At 43.0% G+C, this 13,486-nt stretch overlaps 1 pseudogene across 1 annotated transcript; it reads right to left on the bottom strand.

Moving 5' to 3' along the window:
• Positions 1–10,040: 10,040 nt before the first annotated feature.
• LOC144786093 (UDP-glucuronosyltransferase 2C1 pseudogene) lies at positions 10,041–12,916 on the bottom strand (annotated as a pseudogene). Its single transcript, XR_013602081.1, has one exon. The product of XR_013602081.1 is annotated as a UDP-glucuronosyltransferase 2C1 pseudogene (transcript).
• Positions 12,917–13,486: the final 570 nt, after the last annotated feature.

Here is a 13,486-nt window from a genome sequence, read left to right as displayed (position 1 = left end):
TACGGCCCAACCCCACTGGCAGTGTGCCTGTCGCCCCGGAACTAGACCTAAAAGAAGGAAAAAGAGAGAAAGTGGAGGAGGAAATATCAAACAGACCCCCGGTCTCCCTTACCCCCCACCAGTAGCAAACCACCCCTACACATATCCAGAATACAATGCAACGATGAAAATCAGACGGGGGAGCTTGTAAGAACCACCCAACTCCCGCGCCATTATAGGTTACAAATCCCGTATCAATTGAAGTCATAGTTCAAACCCATCCAGTCAAAGTTAACCCTGGCCGCTGCGATTCTTCATGCAAGCCCTGTCGGCTCGATCCGCCATTCCAATGAGAGTATCAAAATGTTGGGAAAGTTCAACGTCAGTACGGAAGGATTGAAGCCAGGATAAAAGTACACAAAGTCTAAGAGTCAAACGATGTTTGCTGACCACCAAAGATAAGTTTCTAGAGCGTATTTGAACCAACCAGGAGAAAAAGGGAGAGGGAACAATCCTACAGTCACTGGAGAATTCGCTCCGACATATAAGATCATCCATGTCCATCTGGGGCGGCATCGGCATAGGGCAGGATGTACATTCGATAGTCCCGGGCTTGCTAGCAGTCGTCCTGGGGGCCACAAAAAATACCAAGTCTGGCTTCAGCGCGGGGCCCTCTGTCTCAGACACTTCTTGCTCCGCGGGTAAAACAGCTTGTTCCAGAACCAACAAAGGGTCGGAGTCCGGTCTCCGGCAGATGATATCAACCGTTACGACCATCCTCTGGATGATGGCGGTGGCCTGTGAATGGAGCTCCCCAATGGCGGCCATTACCGTATGCAGCAACGGTATACATTCCACTCGCTCCATCGCCCCTCACGAAGCGACCGAGCAGGTCTCTGAACCCCGGAGGTCGACTACTCCGGGGCACCAGGCACAGGCAAATTCGGTGACAACTGTGGGCACTCTCAAAAGCGCGATCTCAACACCGTCGCCGCCAGCAAGGAACCAAGCCCATCGACCCCGGGAGCCCAACGGGGCCTCCGGGCAGCGGATCCCCGACCACAGCAACTGATACCTCACGCCGCCACAGCTGCGAGATAAAACTGCCACCAGTCCACCATCCAAAACGGACAAGAAACACTCCAATTCGGGAGACTGGATGCTACCCACGTCCCGCGGCCGATGTTATTCAACACCAACCCGGCTGGGTGAGAAATCGAGGCCCCGGCTTCAACTCTGGGTTAGGCTGAGAATGGGACACGGCGTATCTTCGTCATTTAAGCAGCTAGAAATTCCGGGATTGCACCTTTAGAGTCAGGAACACCTCAGCTGCACGTGAGTCCGGTGAGAAATCAGGATAATCGTCAGGATTTATGAGCAACTGGCGGAGGTCTGCGGAGCCGGGAGCTTTTGCGGCCATCTTGGTTGCTAGCGTAGCTCCTCCCCTTCTTTTTCATTTTTAATCATCTCTTGATTGTCAAAGGCACCCAACTCCAGTAGTAGAGCGTCAATCTCCTTGACTATCTCTGCTCTATCTATTTCAGCGTACTTGATGAGCATACAAACCATGTTCATTGAGGCATCAAGGTTATTAGTTGCCCATTCTTGTAGCATTAGGGGGTTGGGTTTTTCAAAGGATGGCGCTATTAATACCCTCAAGCCCCTTGGTACTCTTCCCGCTTCTTTATATTTTTGGAGAGACTTGCTCTCCCACCACTTAGTTAGTTCATTTTTTTGGAGTTTTTCTAATTTTTTTAAGACAGTCTTAACATTAGTTTCTTTTTTTCGCTCCTGCGCATTAGCACTTTGTTTGTCTGTGTTTTTATCAGTGTTGGATAAATTCGAGAACAAGGCTTCTGCCATCTCTTCTCGGTCACGAAGCTCGTCAGCTGCTTCAGCCATTGCGGCTTATTTGAGAAATTATTTGGTATGCACTGCAGCTTTAAATGGGCTCGTTCGTGAACGCCTCCAATACTGCGTTATCTTGTGTTTCTCCCGTATTCCCTCTCCCGGTATGAGGATTAATATGTAAAGCGCTATTAGCAAAGCGGGCACACTCATCTTGGATGCCTGGAATGGACCGCTTCGATTAGGGTGATTCACCGATCCTCCCGTGTATCGCGGCTTCGTGTTGACAGGCAAACCTCCGGCTTCGGCGTTTTCCTACAATGCACCGCGCTTCCACTTTCTTCCTCCGGGGGGCTGGCTCGCTTTTGCTCCTTGCAGAGTGTACATACGATGCCGTGAAACGGCTCCTGCTGATTTTTTCGAGCCAACCTGCTCACGAGGGTGGGTCCGTCCAAATTGGCTGCAGCAGACAACCAGGAAATTATAATACCACACGAACTCCCAACTCGCCGCCGCCAATACGACCAAGAATCAGGAAAACGGACCACACGGCAGGTAGAAATAAAGTGCTTTTTTATTTTCTCAGTGCAAACATGACGCGTTTCGTCCGGTGCTCCCGGACTTGATCACATGACATGTCATGACCCCAAAGTGCTTAAATACCATTCCACAACATAATATGCTCCTCCCCTCCACATTCATGGGTATGGAAAACAGACTGTATCAGTTACCATATATCTAATAAAAGGATTTGCGAAAAAACATGAATATATTATTATATTAAAATATATACAGTCATCATATCTAAAAACATAGGCAAGTGCCTCTATATCATATGTGTAAACACCATAATTCATAATAAGACAACATATATATATATAAAACTAAAAAAACAATTATCAAATTTAAGAAATTCATACACAATGTAATAATGAATTTCAAATTTTCGAAATTGTTATTTACATATTCATTAACTTGCCACCCTATAGCACTACACGCCTTGAAACCATATAAAAGTAAATAAATATAACACAATTTACATAATTGATGATCAATTAAATAACCGAATAACAATTATTTACCACTCAACAACCCTATAAGCTCAGCAGCACACACACCTAAAATACTACTATTATATATATATATATATATATATATATATATATATATATATATATATATATATAGTTATTGCATACATTGACATAATTATTACTCAATTAAATAATTAGATAACAATTATTAATTAATCAATAATTAGTTCACTTCCCACCCAACAACCCCACAGACCCAGCAGCCAACATCCAAAATATTACTAGGAGATATAATTATTAAATAACTGACATAATTATGAATCAATTCAATATTTGATTATACAATAATATTTAATATTTTTAAAATATTATTTATCACTACAAACCTAGTAACCCACAACTAAAATATAACTAAAATAATTCAGTATTACATAATGTACACAATTGATAATCACTCCAATAATTAATAAAACATCAATAATGTATTATTAACTCCTTCGACGCTCATGACGAGCTGAGCTCGTCATGAGCCACGGTGCTCGTGTGCTCATGACGAGCTGAGCTCGTCATGACTGTTAGAACGCTCGCATGCTGGGCTTATTCCCCTGCTGTGCGAGCGCTGTAAAGGAACGGGTGTGGTCATGACGAGCTCAGCTCGTCATGAGCACACGACCACCGTGCTGCATGACGAGCTGAGCTCGTCATGAGCACGGGGGCGCTGTGCTCCCCCCTCCCCCCAGCACAGCGAGGAAATGTGCCCCGCAGGGAAGAGGTTAATAATTACTTGGTTGACTTCCCACCCTATACCCCTAAAAACCCAGCAACCTGCACCTAAAATGTAACTAAAATAAATGCTTATACATAATTTACATATTTTATAAGCAATTAAATAATAAATTAGAAAATCATTTTCAGTTAATTATTACCTTATTAACTTTCCATCCTATAACCCTACAAAATATCAAACCGTCCCTTAAATATAATTAAGTCAGTATTACTCAATATACATAATTATTATCAATCACATACTTACTAAAAAACTAATTAATTGTTAGACCTGGCATCCTTAGGGTGGTCTTACCCCAGACGTTTTGTCGGCTTAACTACTCTTTTTGCTGATTCTTTTTGTTGGCCTTAGGACTCTGGGCTCTTTACCAATTGCAAAGTGCATGTGCTTCTCTCCTAAAACATGGTTTGTTTAATGTATCCTCAATTGGCACATTTAATTTACCTGTAAGTCCCTAGAACAGTGCACTACATGTGCACATAGCCTGTAATTTAAATGCTACTAGTGGGCTGCAGCACTGATTGTATAACCTACAAAAGTAGCATTTCAAACCTGTCTCAGGCCTGCCACTGCAGTAAGTGTGTGCAGTTTTCTTCCATTTCGACTCAGTATTTAAAACTACTTGCCAAGCCTTAAACTCCCTTTTTATTACATATAGGTTACCCCTAAGGTAGGCCCTACGTAGCACTAAGGTAACTGTGCTATGTAAGTAAAAGGTAGGGCATGGTTTAGGTTTTGAATTCCCTAGAAGTGACAAAAATCCTATTTCATTTTTCACTACTGTGAGGCCTACTCTCCTCATAGGTTAACATTGGTAATTACTTAAAACTCTTTTAAGCTGTAGTCCTGATCATAGTGTTTTAATTTTTCCAATGTTTCGAACGGTATTGATAAATCCTCCCTTCTGGTGAAGTTGGATTTAACTTTACTTTTTTAGAAATGCCACTTTTAGAAACTGGACATTTCTCTGTACTTACTACAAAATGAGCACCCAGCCCTACACATCTGGGCTGGGTGACAGCTACACATTGTGCATTCCCTTCAGACAGACACAAACACAGGAAGGATAGGGGTCACTAGCGGCCCGGCCCCTGCCAAAGTGCCAGGGCGGGTCGGGCCGGGCTGGAGGAGGGAGGTGGGGAGGAGGTGAGGGTTTGGAGGACAATTTTGTTTTTTTATTATTTAAAAAAAAAAATGTACCTGAATGCCGCCGACCACTGCATCACGCTCCTCTAAGCTTCTTCTGGGCACAGGCTCCCAGACTGCACTGCGGTCAATCATGATGCTTCATGAAAGCAGCGTCAGGTTTTGGCCTGACCGTTGCCAACGTATGCTCCCAGGCAGACTGGAAGCCTATGCCTGCTCTCCGCAGCCCCAGCAACTCAGCTCGGGCTGAAGAGAGCTTCACTGCGCATGAGGGTTTGGCTGGCCGGAGACGGCTGGCCAAACTCTCATGCATAGCCAAAGTTAAAGGACCTTCTTTTCAGTTTTGTTCATTAGGCACTTCAACCAATGGGATGCACATAAAAGTAAGAACATTATACACTTGAATACTAAATTGAAAAATAAATCTTTGTCAAAATATACATATGTAAGCATGCCCCTGAAAAGGAAGAGATGGGTTTTAAGGTTCAGATGGAAAGAAGAGCTGGAGATCAAGTTTTAACTATTGTAATGTGTGAGGGCACTGAGAGAGAATGAGTCTATGTACAAAGGACCACGAGGAGTAGTCGCGGGAGAATTTATACAGGCCACCTCAGTTATTATGAACGAGGACAAGAGATGCACATTTATCTCAATTTATTTAAAAAATACAAATTCGTTGCCATATTAAGTAAAAGAGGAAAGTGTGTCAGGAATGAAATGAGACAGGGAGAGATATAAAAGAATAAAGGCAAGCCAATGAAGTGAATAGAGGCATTGGGAACGGAGTTATTGTACACATGGGTATATGGTACACCACCTTCAAAGGGACCTACAGGTAAATGTAATAGGTCAAATAGGTATACAATAATTACACACATGTTTAGGAAAGAAGCACATGCACTTTAGCAGTGATTAGCAGTGGTAGAGTGTGCAGAGGTCAACAAAAAGATTCAGCAAAACTTGGAGGCAAGAAGCAAAAAGATTGGGGGTAGACCATATAAGACTGACAGGTTTTAGATGTTAGTTTTAGATGTTAGTGGCTTCTTGAGTAAAATGTGGAGGCATATGCATGATTCTCAGTTTGTTTTGGCACAAAGGTCCAATGTAGGTTAACACCTGGAAAACAAAGTACACCCCATCCAGGATTCTTAGGTCATCCAGAATCTAGATGCTGCCACTCCCCGAAAAAGAAAGGAAGCGTGTCTGCACCTGGGCAATGTGAAGCACCATCACAGAAACTTTGGCATGAAGATAACTGTAGTGAAAGTGCAATTAAAATATTGATAATTCAACTAAAATATCCATATGGTATGCATGTCTACTTGCTGCCAAACGTCGGAATGCTCTATATTGAAAATTACTTTCCAAAAATTATCTCTTTGACGAATTGAAAATTAATTTAGGGTCGAAGCAACAATACCAACCTAGAACTTATTATGAGAGCCCTGGACTAGCATCAGACAAAGCCGCATCCCTAAAGATAAAATTACCAGGTTACGCTTTGCCTGGGGGTCTAAAGTTAGCAGTATTCTGAATGGAACCCTGAGGTTTCACTTTGAAATGGGAAATGACAGAGTCCAAATAATCTGGTATTTCCACATTCAACTCTGCAGTTTTCATAAGAGTATTCAGCTTTTCAGGACAGCTAAAAGCTTCAGGGAATGGTGACAGGTTTGAGGTGTTTCCACAGACACATCTTTCCGACTGGCCTGGTAATTCCTGCTATCGGGCTTATTGAAGTTAATATTAATCAATAATGTCTATTCACCAAAGTGCCAGGGGTACAGGAAGTAACAATGACATTAAAGGGCTAGACTCTGACCCCACCTTTATCATCTCCACATTGAGTGTACTCCTATGGGGAAGACAAGGTAAGAAATCGAGAGAAAGTAAACAGGGATTCTAGTGTCGTCTTTCCGGCTCCCCTCTACCTTTGTGATCTCCAAGAGTGGGGTAGAAAGGGATATTGAAGGGGTAATCTAAAAAGAGTAGTCATGCTACCCTGGGTAACCACTAACTGACAAAAATGATAATAATGACCCACAAGTGCTGCGTGGATCCCCATTAATATTGAATGAGGGACATACAATGTGAAAACTTTGTAACATCCTTCGACAGGAACTCAAAGCAAACCCCTCTCACCTTCACTTTTAAAAAGAGCATAAAACTTTCCCCTTATCTCGTCAATCAGCAGTTCCCAGGAGGTGCATGTTGTTAAGGGCAGGGGGCCCCACCCCATCACATTTTTCAAGTATTTAGTGTCTGTCAGGCTGAGAAAAGGTCAGCCTGCCAGACACTCTTCATATTTGGGTCAGCAGCCAGGTAATGAACTTGTGCTAAATGCGCAGGTGCCAAGCTGCCTGAGCTGAACTTAGCTGGGGTGAAGAGTTCACAGCCATGTGGGCATGATCTCCTCAGCCCGGCAAAGTGCTGCAAGGTCGTCCCCATCATGAGTTGGAGGTCCTTCAGTTTTAAGCCCTGAAGTGCTCAAGGCAGACTACACATCAGTGACGTCCAGACAGACTGGAGTGTTGTCAGTAAGTCTCACTGACCACATCCGATTCTGTGACAAAAAAGGAAAGGTTCTCCGCACATTGCCTGACCCATGCCAAGGTCAGACCATGAAAGGAGGCAGCAGCCCCTTTCCCAATCCTCCAGGAACCACTGAGGGGCTTCCCTCCTGTGACCCGATATCACCTCTGCAGCCCATGTGCATGCGTATGTGTTTGTGAATCGTGGGTGTAAGTGTGTGAAAGGAGTGTGCATGCAGATAAGTGTATGTGTGTGTGGCTCACCCTGCTGCACAGGAAAATTATCAGCAGCCACTGGTAGTTCTCCTATTTCTTAATGACTTTTTCCAATGCATTTTGCACCATGACGTATGTGCCCCCTGATGTGATACAACAAATTCTTCATCCTACTATTAAGCTGCTTCGTTCATGGACTCTACATGTTTCGATGGCTCGCAAGTGATTGACATGAGTCTTTCAGCTTACAAAGCGCACAATCCTGTAGTCTCCAGTTATACCATTACAAGACCTACCAGGACCCCATGGGCACTTTACTGCTGATCAGTTAACAACCTGGTACGAGCATTCCATTGACGTAGTCGAGGATTTGTTTCAGAATGCCCACTTACTTACATTTGATCAGTTATGTCAGGAAAATAGCATTCCTCCAACTCAGCTTCTACTACATGAGCAGTTATTAGGAGTCCTCAGGACGCTGTGGGGTGTGATGACCACAGAACCACCGACAAACGCAGTGATGCACGTGCTATACACCTTGGGAACAGGTCGACAACTAATCATGTGGTTTTACAGAGCAATTAGGGATCACAATGGCACCTGAATCCCCCTCATACTAGCTCTAGAAATGCGAGATTTAAGAACATTCAGCTCATGATTCTTCATAGGGCTTAGCTCACATCTCAAATAAACTGTATGTTCTCATCAGCTAAATGTGTCTGCGCTAGATGCCGAGCGCTGTCTGCCGACCTTCGGCATATGCTTTGGGCGTGCCCAGTTATTGCCTGTTTCTGGAATTCGGTACAAACCCTATTAGCTACAGTTACAGAGCTTGGCTATGATCATGTATTTAGTTTTTATTGAATGAAAACTTAATCTATCAAATAAAGAAAGAAGAGAAAAACTTTTTGGATAAAACAAAGTCTCCTGAAAACTTATTGGGCCTTGGGGGTCTATCCATTATAAGTGTGATTGATATTAGATTGTATTCTTAAAAACTGCATTACATTATTCTTTGATATTCCAAATATACTGGTATGTGCCGAGCACCTTTTTGTCTGTACAGTTACAGAGCTAACAAGACTCAACTCATGGAAATCTACAGCAATGTTTTTTTTTCCAAGGAGGAAACATTTTAAGATGCGGATATGCTTTGCTGATTTATCCATTCTTTTAGCCAAGCGCATACTAACTATGCGTTGGCGCTCACGACAGCCCCCGTCCTTTCTTCAGTGGTGTTGAGCTTTACTCCGTTGGAGTGAAGCAAAAAGTGCTGCGTAACATTTTGAGGAACCCCTAAGAATAAGAAAATATCTCATAGCAGCAGCCTGGGACACCATGCTAACACAATTCAAAGAGTTATAGCAGAGTACCGCTCTATCTTCTCACATCAGTCTACTTCCCCGTGTCCTCTCCTGATAAGGAATACCAAGACACATGGTGGATCTGAGCAAACACTAGGATCTGGCCTCACACTACTTACTCAAGGCCCCCTAACTATCATCCCCTCTATTCCCTCATTGGCCTAATCATGTGTTCCGCTTTGATTCCTCTTTCCTTCACCCCTTCCAAGTTGGACTTCCCAAAGACGAATCCAACTACTTAATACCAAATGTTTTTTTTGTTTTATTAAAGATGCTAAATTAATCTCCCTTAATGTATGTAGTGCAAAAAAAGCTTCTTGTATTGTATTACTACATTGAATAATTTAAAAGCCTAATAAAAATAATTGAACCACCAAGACACTTTTGGCGTTATATAAATTCCGACATAACATACGTAAGAGAAAAGATAATTATAACTAACAAACTGGCAAATTGCCTTGTGGTGGCAATATCAGCAAACCTTGATATGGTGGTAGAGATAAACATGGCTCCACTGATGGAAAGGGTAAAAACGGATCTAATAAGGATGAATAATTTACACTTATCGCTGGTGGGCTGTACCAACGTTATTATGCTGATTCTCCCCAAATTTCTTTAATTTTTTAGATCGATCCCTTTATTTTTTGAGAACAGCTGGTTTAATACTTTAGAGGCAATATGTAGCAGATTCATCTGGGCACATGGGAAGACGCGTAGGGCATATAGATATATCACGCTCCCAAGAGAAAGGGGGGGGGAGCACCGGACTTCAGGTTATATTACATGGCAGCTGCTCTACAATACATGCAAGGGTTAAAATAGGCGGAACAGATCTGGATCAAAGAGTTAATAACCTGGATAACTAACAAACTTTCTTATCTAGTAAGGCTACTTAAATTATCATTCCTAAATAATTATAAAATATTTGCACCAAATCAGCCCAGTGAGGACAGTATTGAGCACCGTGGGACTGGCAGCCATTTGGAAGAGTGAGAGGTTAAGATAGTTCATTCTACAGATATCAGTTGGACGGCCTCAGCTCATAAACTGTAGAGATACAAGTGAGACACACAGTCTCACTATAATGGACAGATGAATATATTTGATATTATAGAGACCACAGATACATATACTATTTAAATCATATATTTTTTTAATGGAGTTAATATTTGCTACAATGCTCAACTTAGTAACCGTGCATTTTCTCATAGCACTCGTACACTGAATTGTCTCTCGAAGCATAGTTTAAGTTTAGTCAAGGAGAAATATCATTAGCTAAAATTCACTAGAAACTGACTGACGTTCTCCACTGCACTGCAGGGTTTCTTACACAACATACAATGTGCATGCATCTTGCCTGCACACAAGTGTGAGAAAAGAGGCCAGGCTCATGCTAATTCGATCTATAGCCTCTTTGCACTGCCTTCCCATAGAGGATTCTTACCCCAACAGTTTGAGATGTTTCTGTAGATTGTTCACTTGCCACAGGCTATTAGACTTAAACCCCCTCAATTAATGTCGCTTATGGCCAGTGAACAAATTACCTCATCGAACTTCATTTTGATTCTTTTCAGTCTGATTAAAAAAAGGGATGTAGTGGCATCGGATGAAAGATGGTGGAATAATTCTCAAACCAAGAAGCACTCCCATTATATAAATATAATCAACTGCACCCAGAGGATGGTGGGACGAAGTCACAGCAAATTATACAGCAATGGCTATTAATATATTGTTCACACTGTGATATGTCAGGGGTTTCAGGTACAGGTGAAAGCTTCCATATATAATTCCAGCAAATTAAGCAGCCACATCTAGCAAAACATGACACCCAGAGGCAAATATCAGCATTATACTACAAATATATGTTAACATATGCCTATACTTAGAGAACCCACAACCTGTGTTTTAAGTCCCCGCTCTGTCTATCTGCTCAGCATTTGTCCTGGAATTCACAAAAGACAGCATGGTGAGTCACTCACAAAAAGCATAGTTTTCAGTATTTCTCAGCTTTTAAAAATAAATACAGAGTGGAAACATTTTGTTTTCTGTCTGTATTTATCCGTAAAAATTGAAAACTGGGAGCCTTATTTATAATTTTGTATTCTTGTCACACCTCTTCTCTATTCCCATTTCTTCTTCATTTTCCCCAAACATACTCTTTTCACAATAGCTTTTAACACTCTCCAAGCTAACCAGAGGGAAAGATGTAGAGCAGCGACCAGCAATCCTATGACATCAACCAGATAGTACTGATAGAAGGGTAAGTCATTCCCGGCTGCCTGAAGATGGGACGCGCCCTTGTGACGGATGGTGTACTCTATCCAGAAGATGGCGGTCTGCATTGGGTGGACCTGAACATCTCTGTGCAGAGCAGACAGGCGTTGCATGTTGGCTCTATAGCTTGGGTCATCAATAACAGTTCTCACTGCATTGTAAATGTTTTCAGCTGTTAAGTCTGGCAGGTTCTTCAACAAAAAGGCAGCTCCCCGACTGTTAAGACGCAAGATATTTTCATACTGGTCACCAAAGACTGGAAAGCCGATCACCGGCACTCCATGGTAGATGGCCTCGTAAACGCCATTCTCTCCTCCATGGGCGATGAAGGCCTTTGTTTTTGGATGACTGAGAAGGTCATTCTGGGGCAGCCAGCTCAGAATCTTGGTGTTGTTTCCCAGTGTGAGCGGTGTCTCTCCTGTGTAGCGCCAGATCACACGTTCTGGAAGCCTGGCCAAGCCATCGGCAATGTTATTGGCTAACGCCCATGGTAAGGTTTTTAAAAATGATCCCAATGAGAAGACCACCACTCCTGCATCACCAGAACCGTCCATAAACTCTTGAATCTCTGCAGGAAGAGCCTTTGGAGGTCGGTTCTGAAAGCCTCCAATGTAGACGGCATTGGGCATGATCGGCCTGGGGAATTCAAAGACAAAATCCACCTTCATCAGGAAAATATCAGCCTTTTTAATAAGGTGATAAAGTCCGCTGTCTGTTTTGAGATACCGCCGACAAAGTTCATCATACGTTGGGTAAACAATTAACTTTTTCAGAATTTCATTCAAGCTGTAGAGCAAAACGTTTTTACACCTTTCAACAAAACTCATTCTATCTGTCCACCTAGAATTAAGCAGCACTGGCACATATGAGAGCGGCGATGGGGCAATAGCGAAGTGGATGTCTTCAAGTTGCACCCACCGTCCAAAAAGTACAACTGGAATCTCAAGGTGATGTGCCAGCATAACTCCCCCTTGAAAATACGGATCAGCCAGGACAAGCTCAAAATGCGTATTCTGAAGGCGCTCCATCAGTTCCTCGTTTTCAAACATGGCTGCAATAACCGCTGCATGGCTCTCAGTGGTTTGCTGAATGATGCCAAGTGTTTCCCAAGCAATGGAAAGTGATGATCTGTCTTTGGAGAAGAAGGCCATTCTAAACATCCAGTCAAGGCAATACTTTTCAAACTCCTCTTTGGTCATCGTGCTCGGTGGCATTTGAATTGTTTCTATTATAAAATCGTCAGACTCATCTTCTATGAGGATGGCATTGGAGGCTTTCACCACTGTGAGCTCGTGCCCTCGTCCCAGTAGCTCCATCATGAGAATTTTTATGTTCAGCCAGTGGCTGCCCTCCCCTGGGACCACCAGGATCTTAGCTGCCCCAGCGCCATTACCCAGAGCAAGTAACAGTGCACAAGAAACCACAAAGTAGAGGCTACGGATGTTGCAGGTTTTCACCATGTTTCACCAGCTCCGATCCTTCCGCCCTGTCCAAGGTCCTACGAACTAGATACAATATTTTGTTGTGAGTGAACTGATCTCACCTACACGCTCAGCTAGCGCGGCTCCAGCCGCATCAGGTTGAAGGTCTGCCAAGTGCGAAGTCTATTCATTTGTTTACCAGGAAGCCATAACCAGTCAGAAAATCAATATATGGGGCAGTGCGCCTCCGAAAAAGGAAGCTCGTGCAGCTCTACCTGGAGTCAGCGCACTGTTTAGTTTATTGTTTGACATATACGATATTTAAAAAAAAGCAGCGTAAACCACATGGTCTCCAATTACATGCAAATGCAATGAAAAATGGACTACACGCTACATCTGACTACCGCTGCAGCCCTGCTGGGAACGGAAGGACTACAAAGCCAGGGCTGCTCTATCTTCCCGCCCCTCAGCGCCCTTGCCCTTCACAAAGATGGCTGACGTTCGACTTCCAGGGAGAAGGCTAGGGCATGTAGCCATCTTTTTGTGGGGTACGCTCATTTTGAGTGCATGCGTGTGAACAGCATAGCATTCAATATATTTCATACACAACCCTGAGTCCTCAGCCATTCCATGGTTTCACTTTGTAGTTTGGGACTTGTTGCCAAATTTGTCCCATTATAAACACGCTTTGGCATAGTCTAGGTCTCGCATTTAGGACCTTATAAGTGTTTAGCCAGAACTAGTGGGTTTGCCAATGTCTTTAAACTATTTGCTGTGCACGATATAGTAAAAAAGTGTTAGCATTTTATGTAACCAAGGAGACCTTATGTACAACTGAACGACCCAATTAAAAGAAAATTAACGTAAAAGATGTCCTCTAATTTTT

Source organism: Lissotriton helveticus, chromosome 10 (genome assembly GCF_964261635.1).
Source record: "Lissotriton helveticus chromosome 10, aLisHel1.1, whole genome shotgun sequence".
Taxonomy (NCBI): domain Eukaryota; kingdom Metazoa; phylum Chordata; class Amphibia; order Caudata; family Salamandridae; genus Lissotriton; species Lissotriton helveticus.
This window is presented reverse-complemented; position numbering and strand designations above follow the sequence as displayed.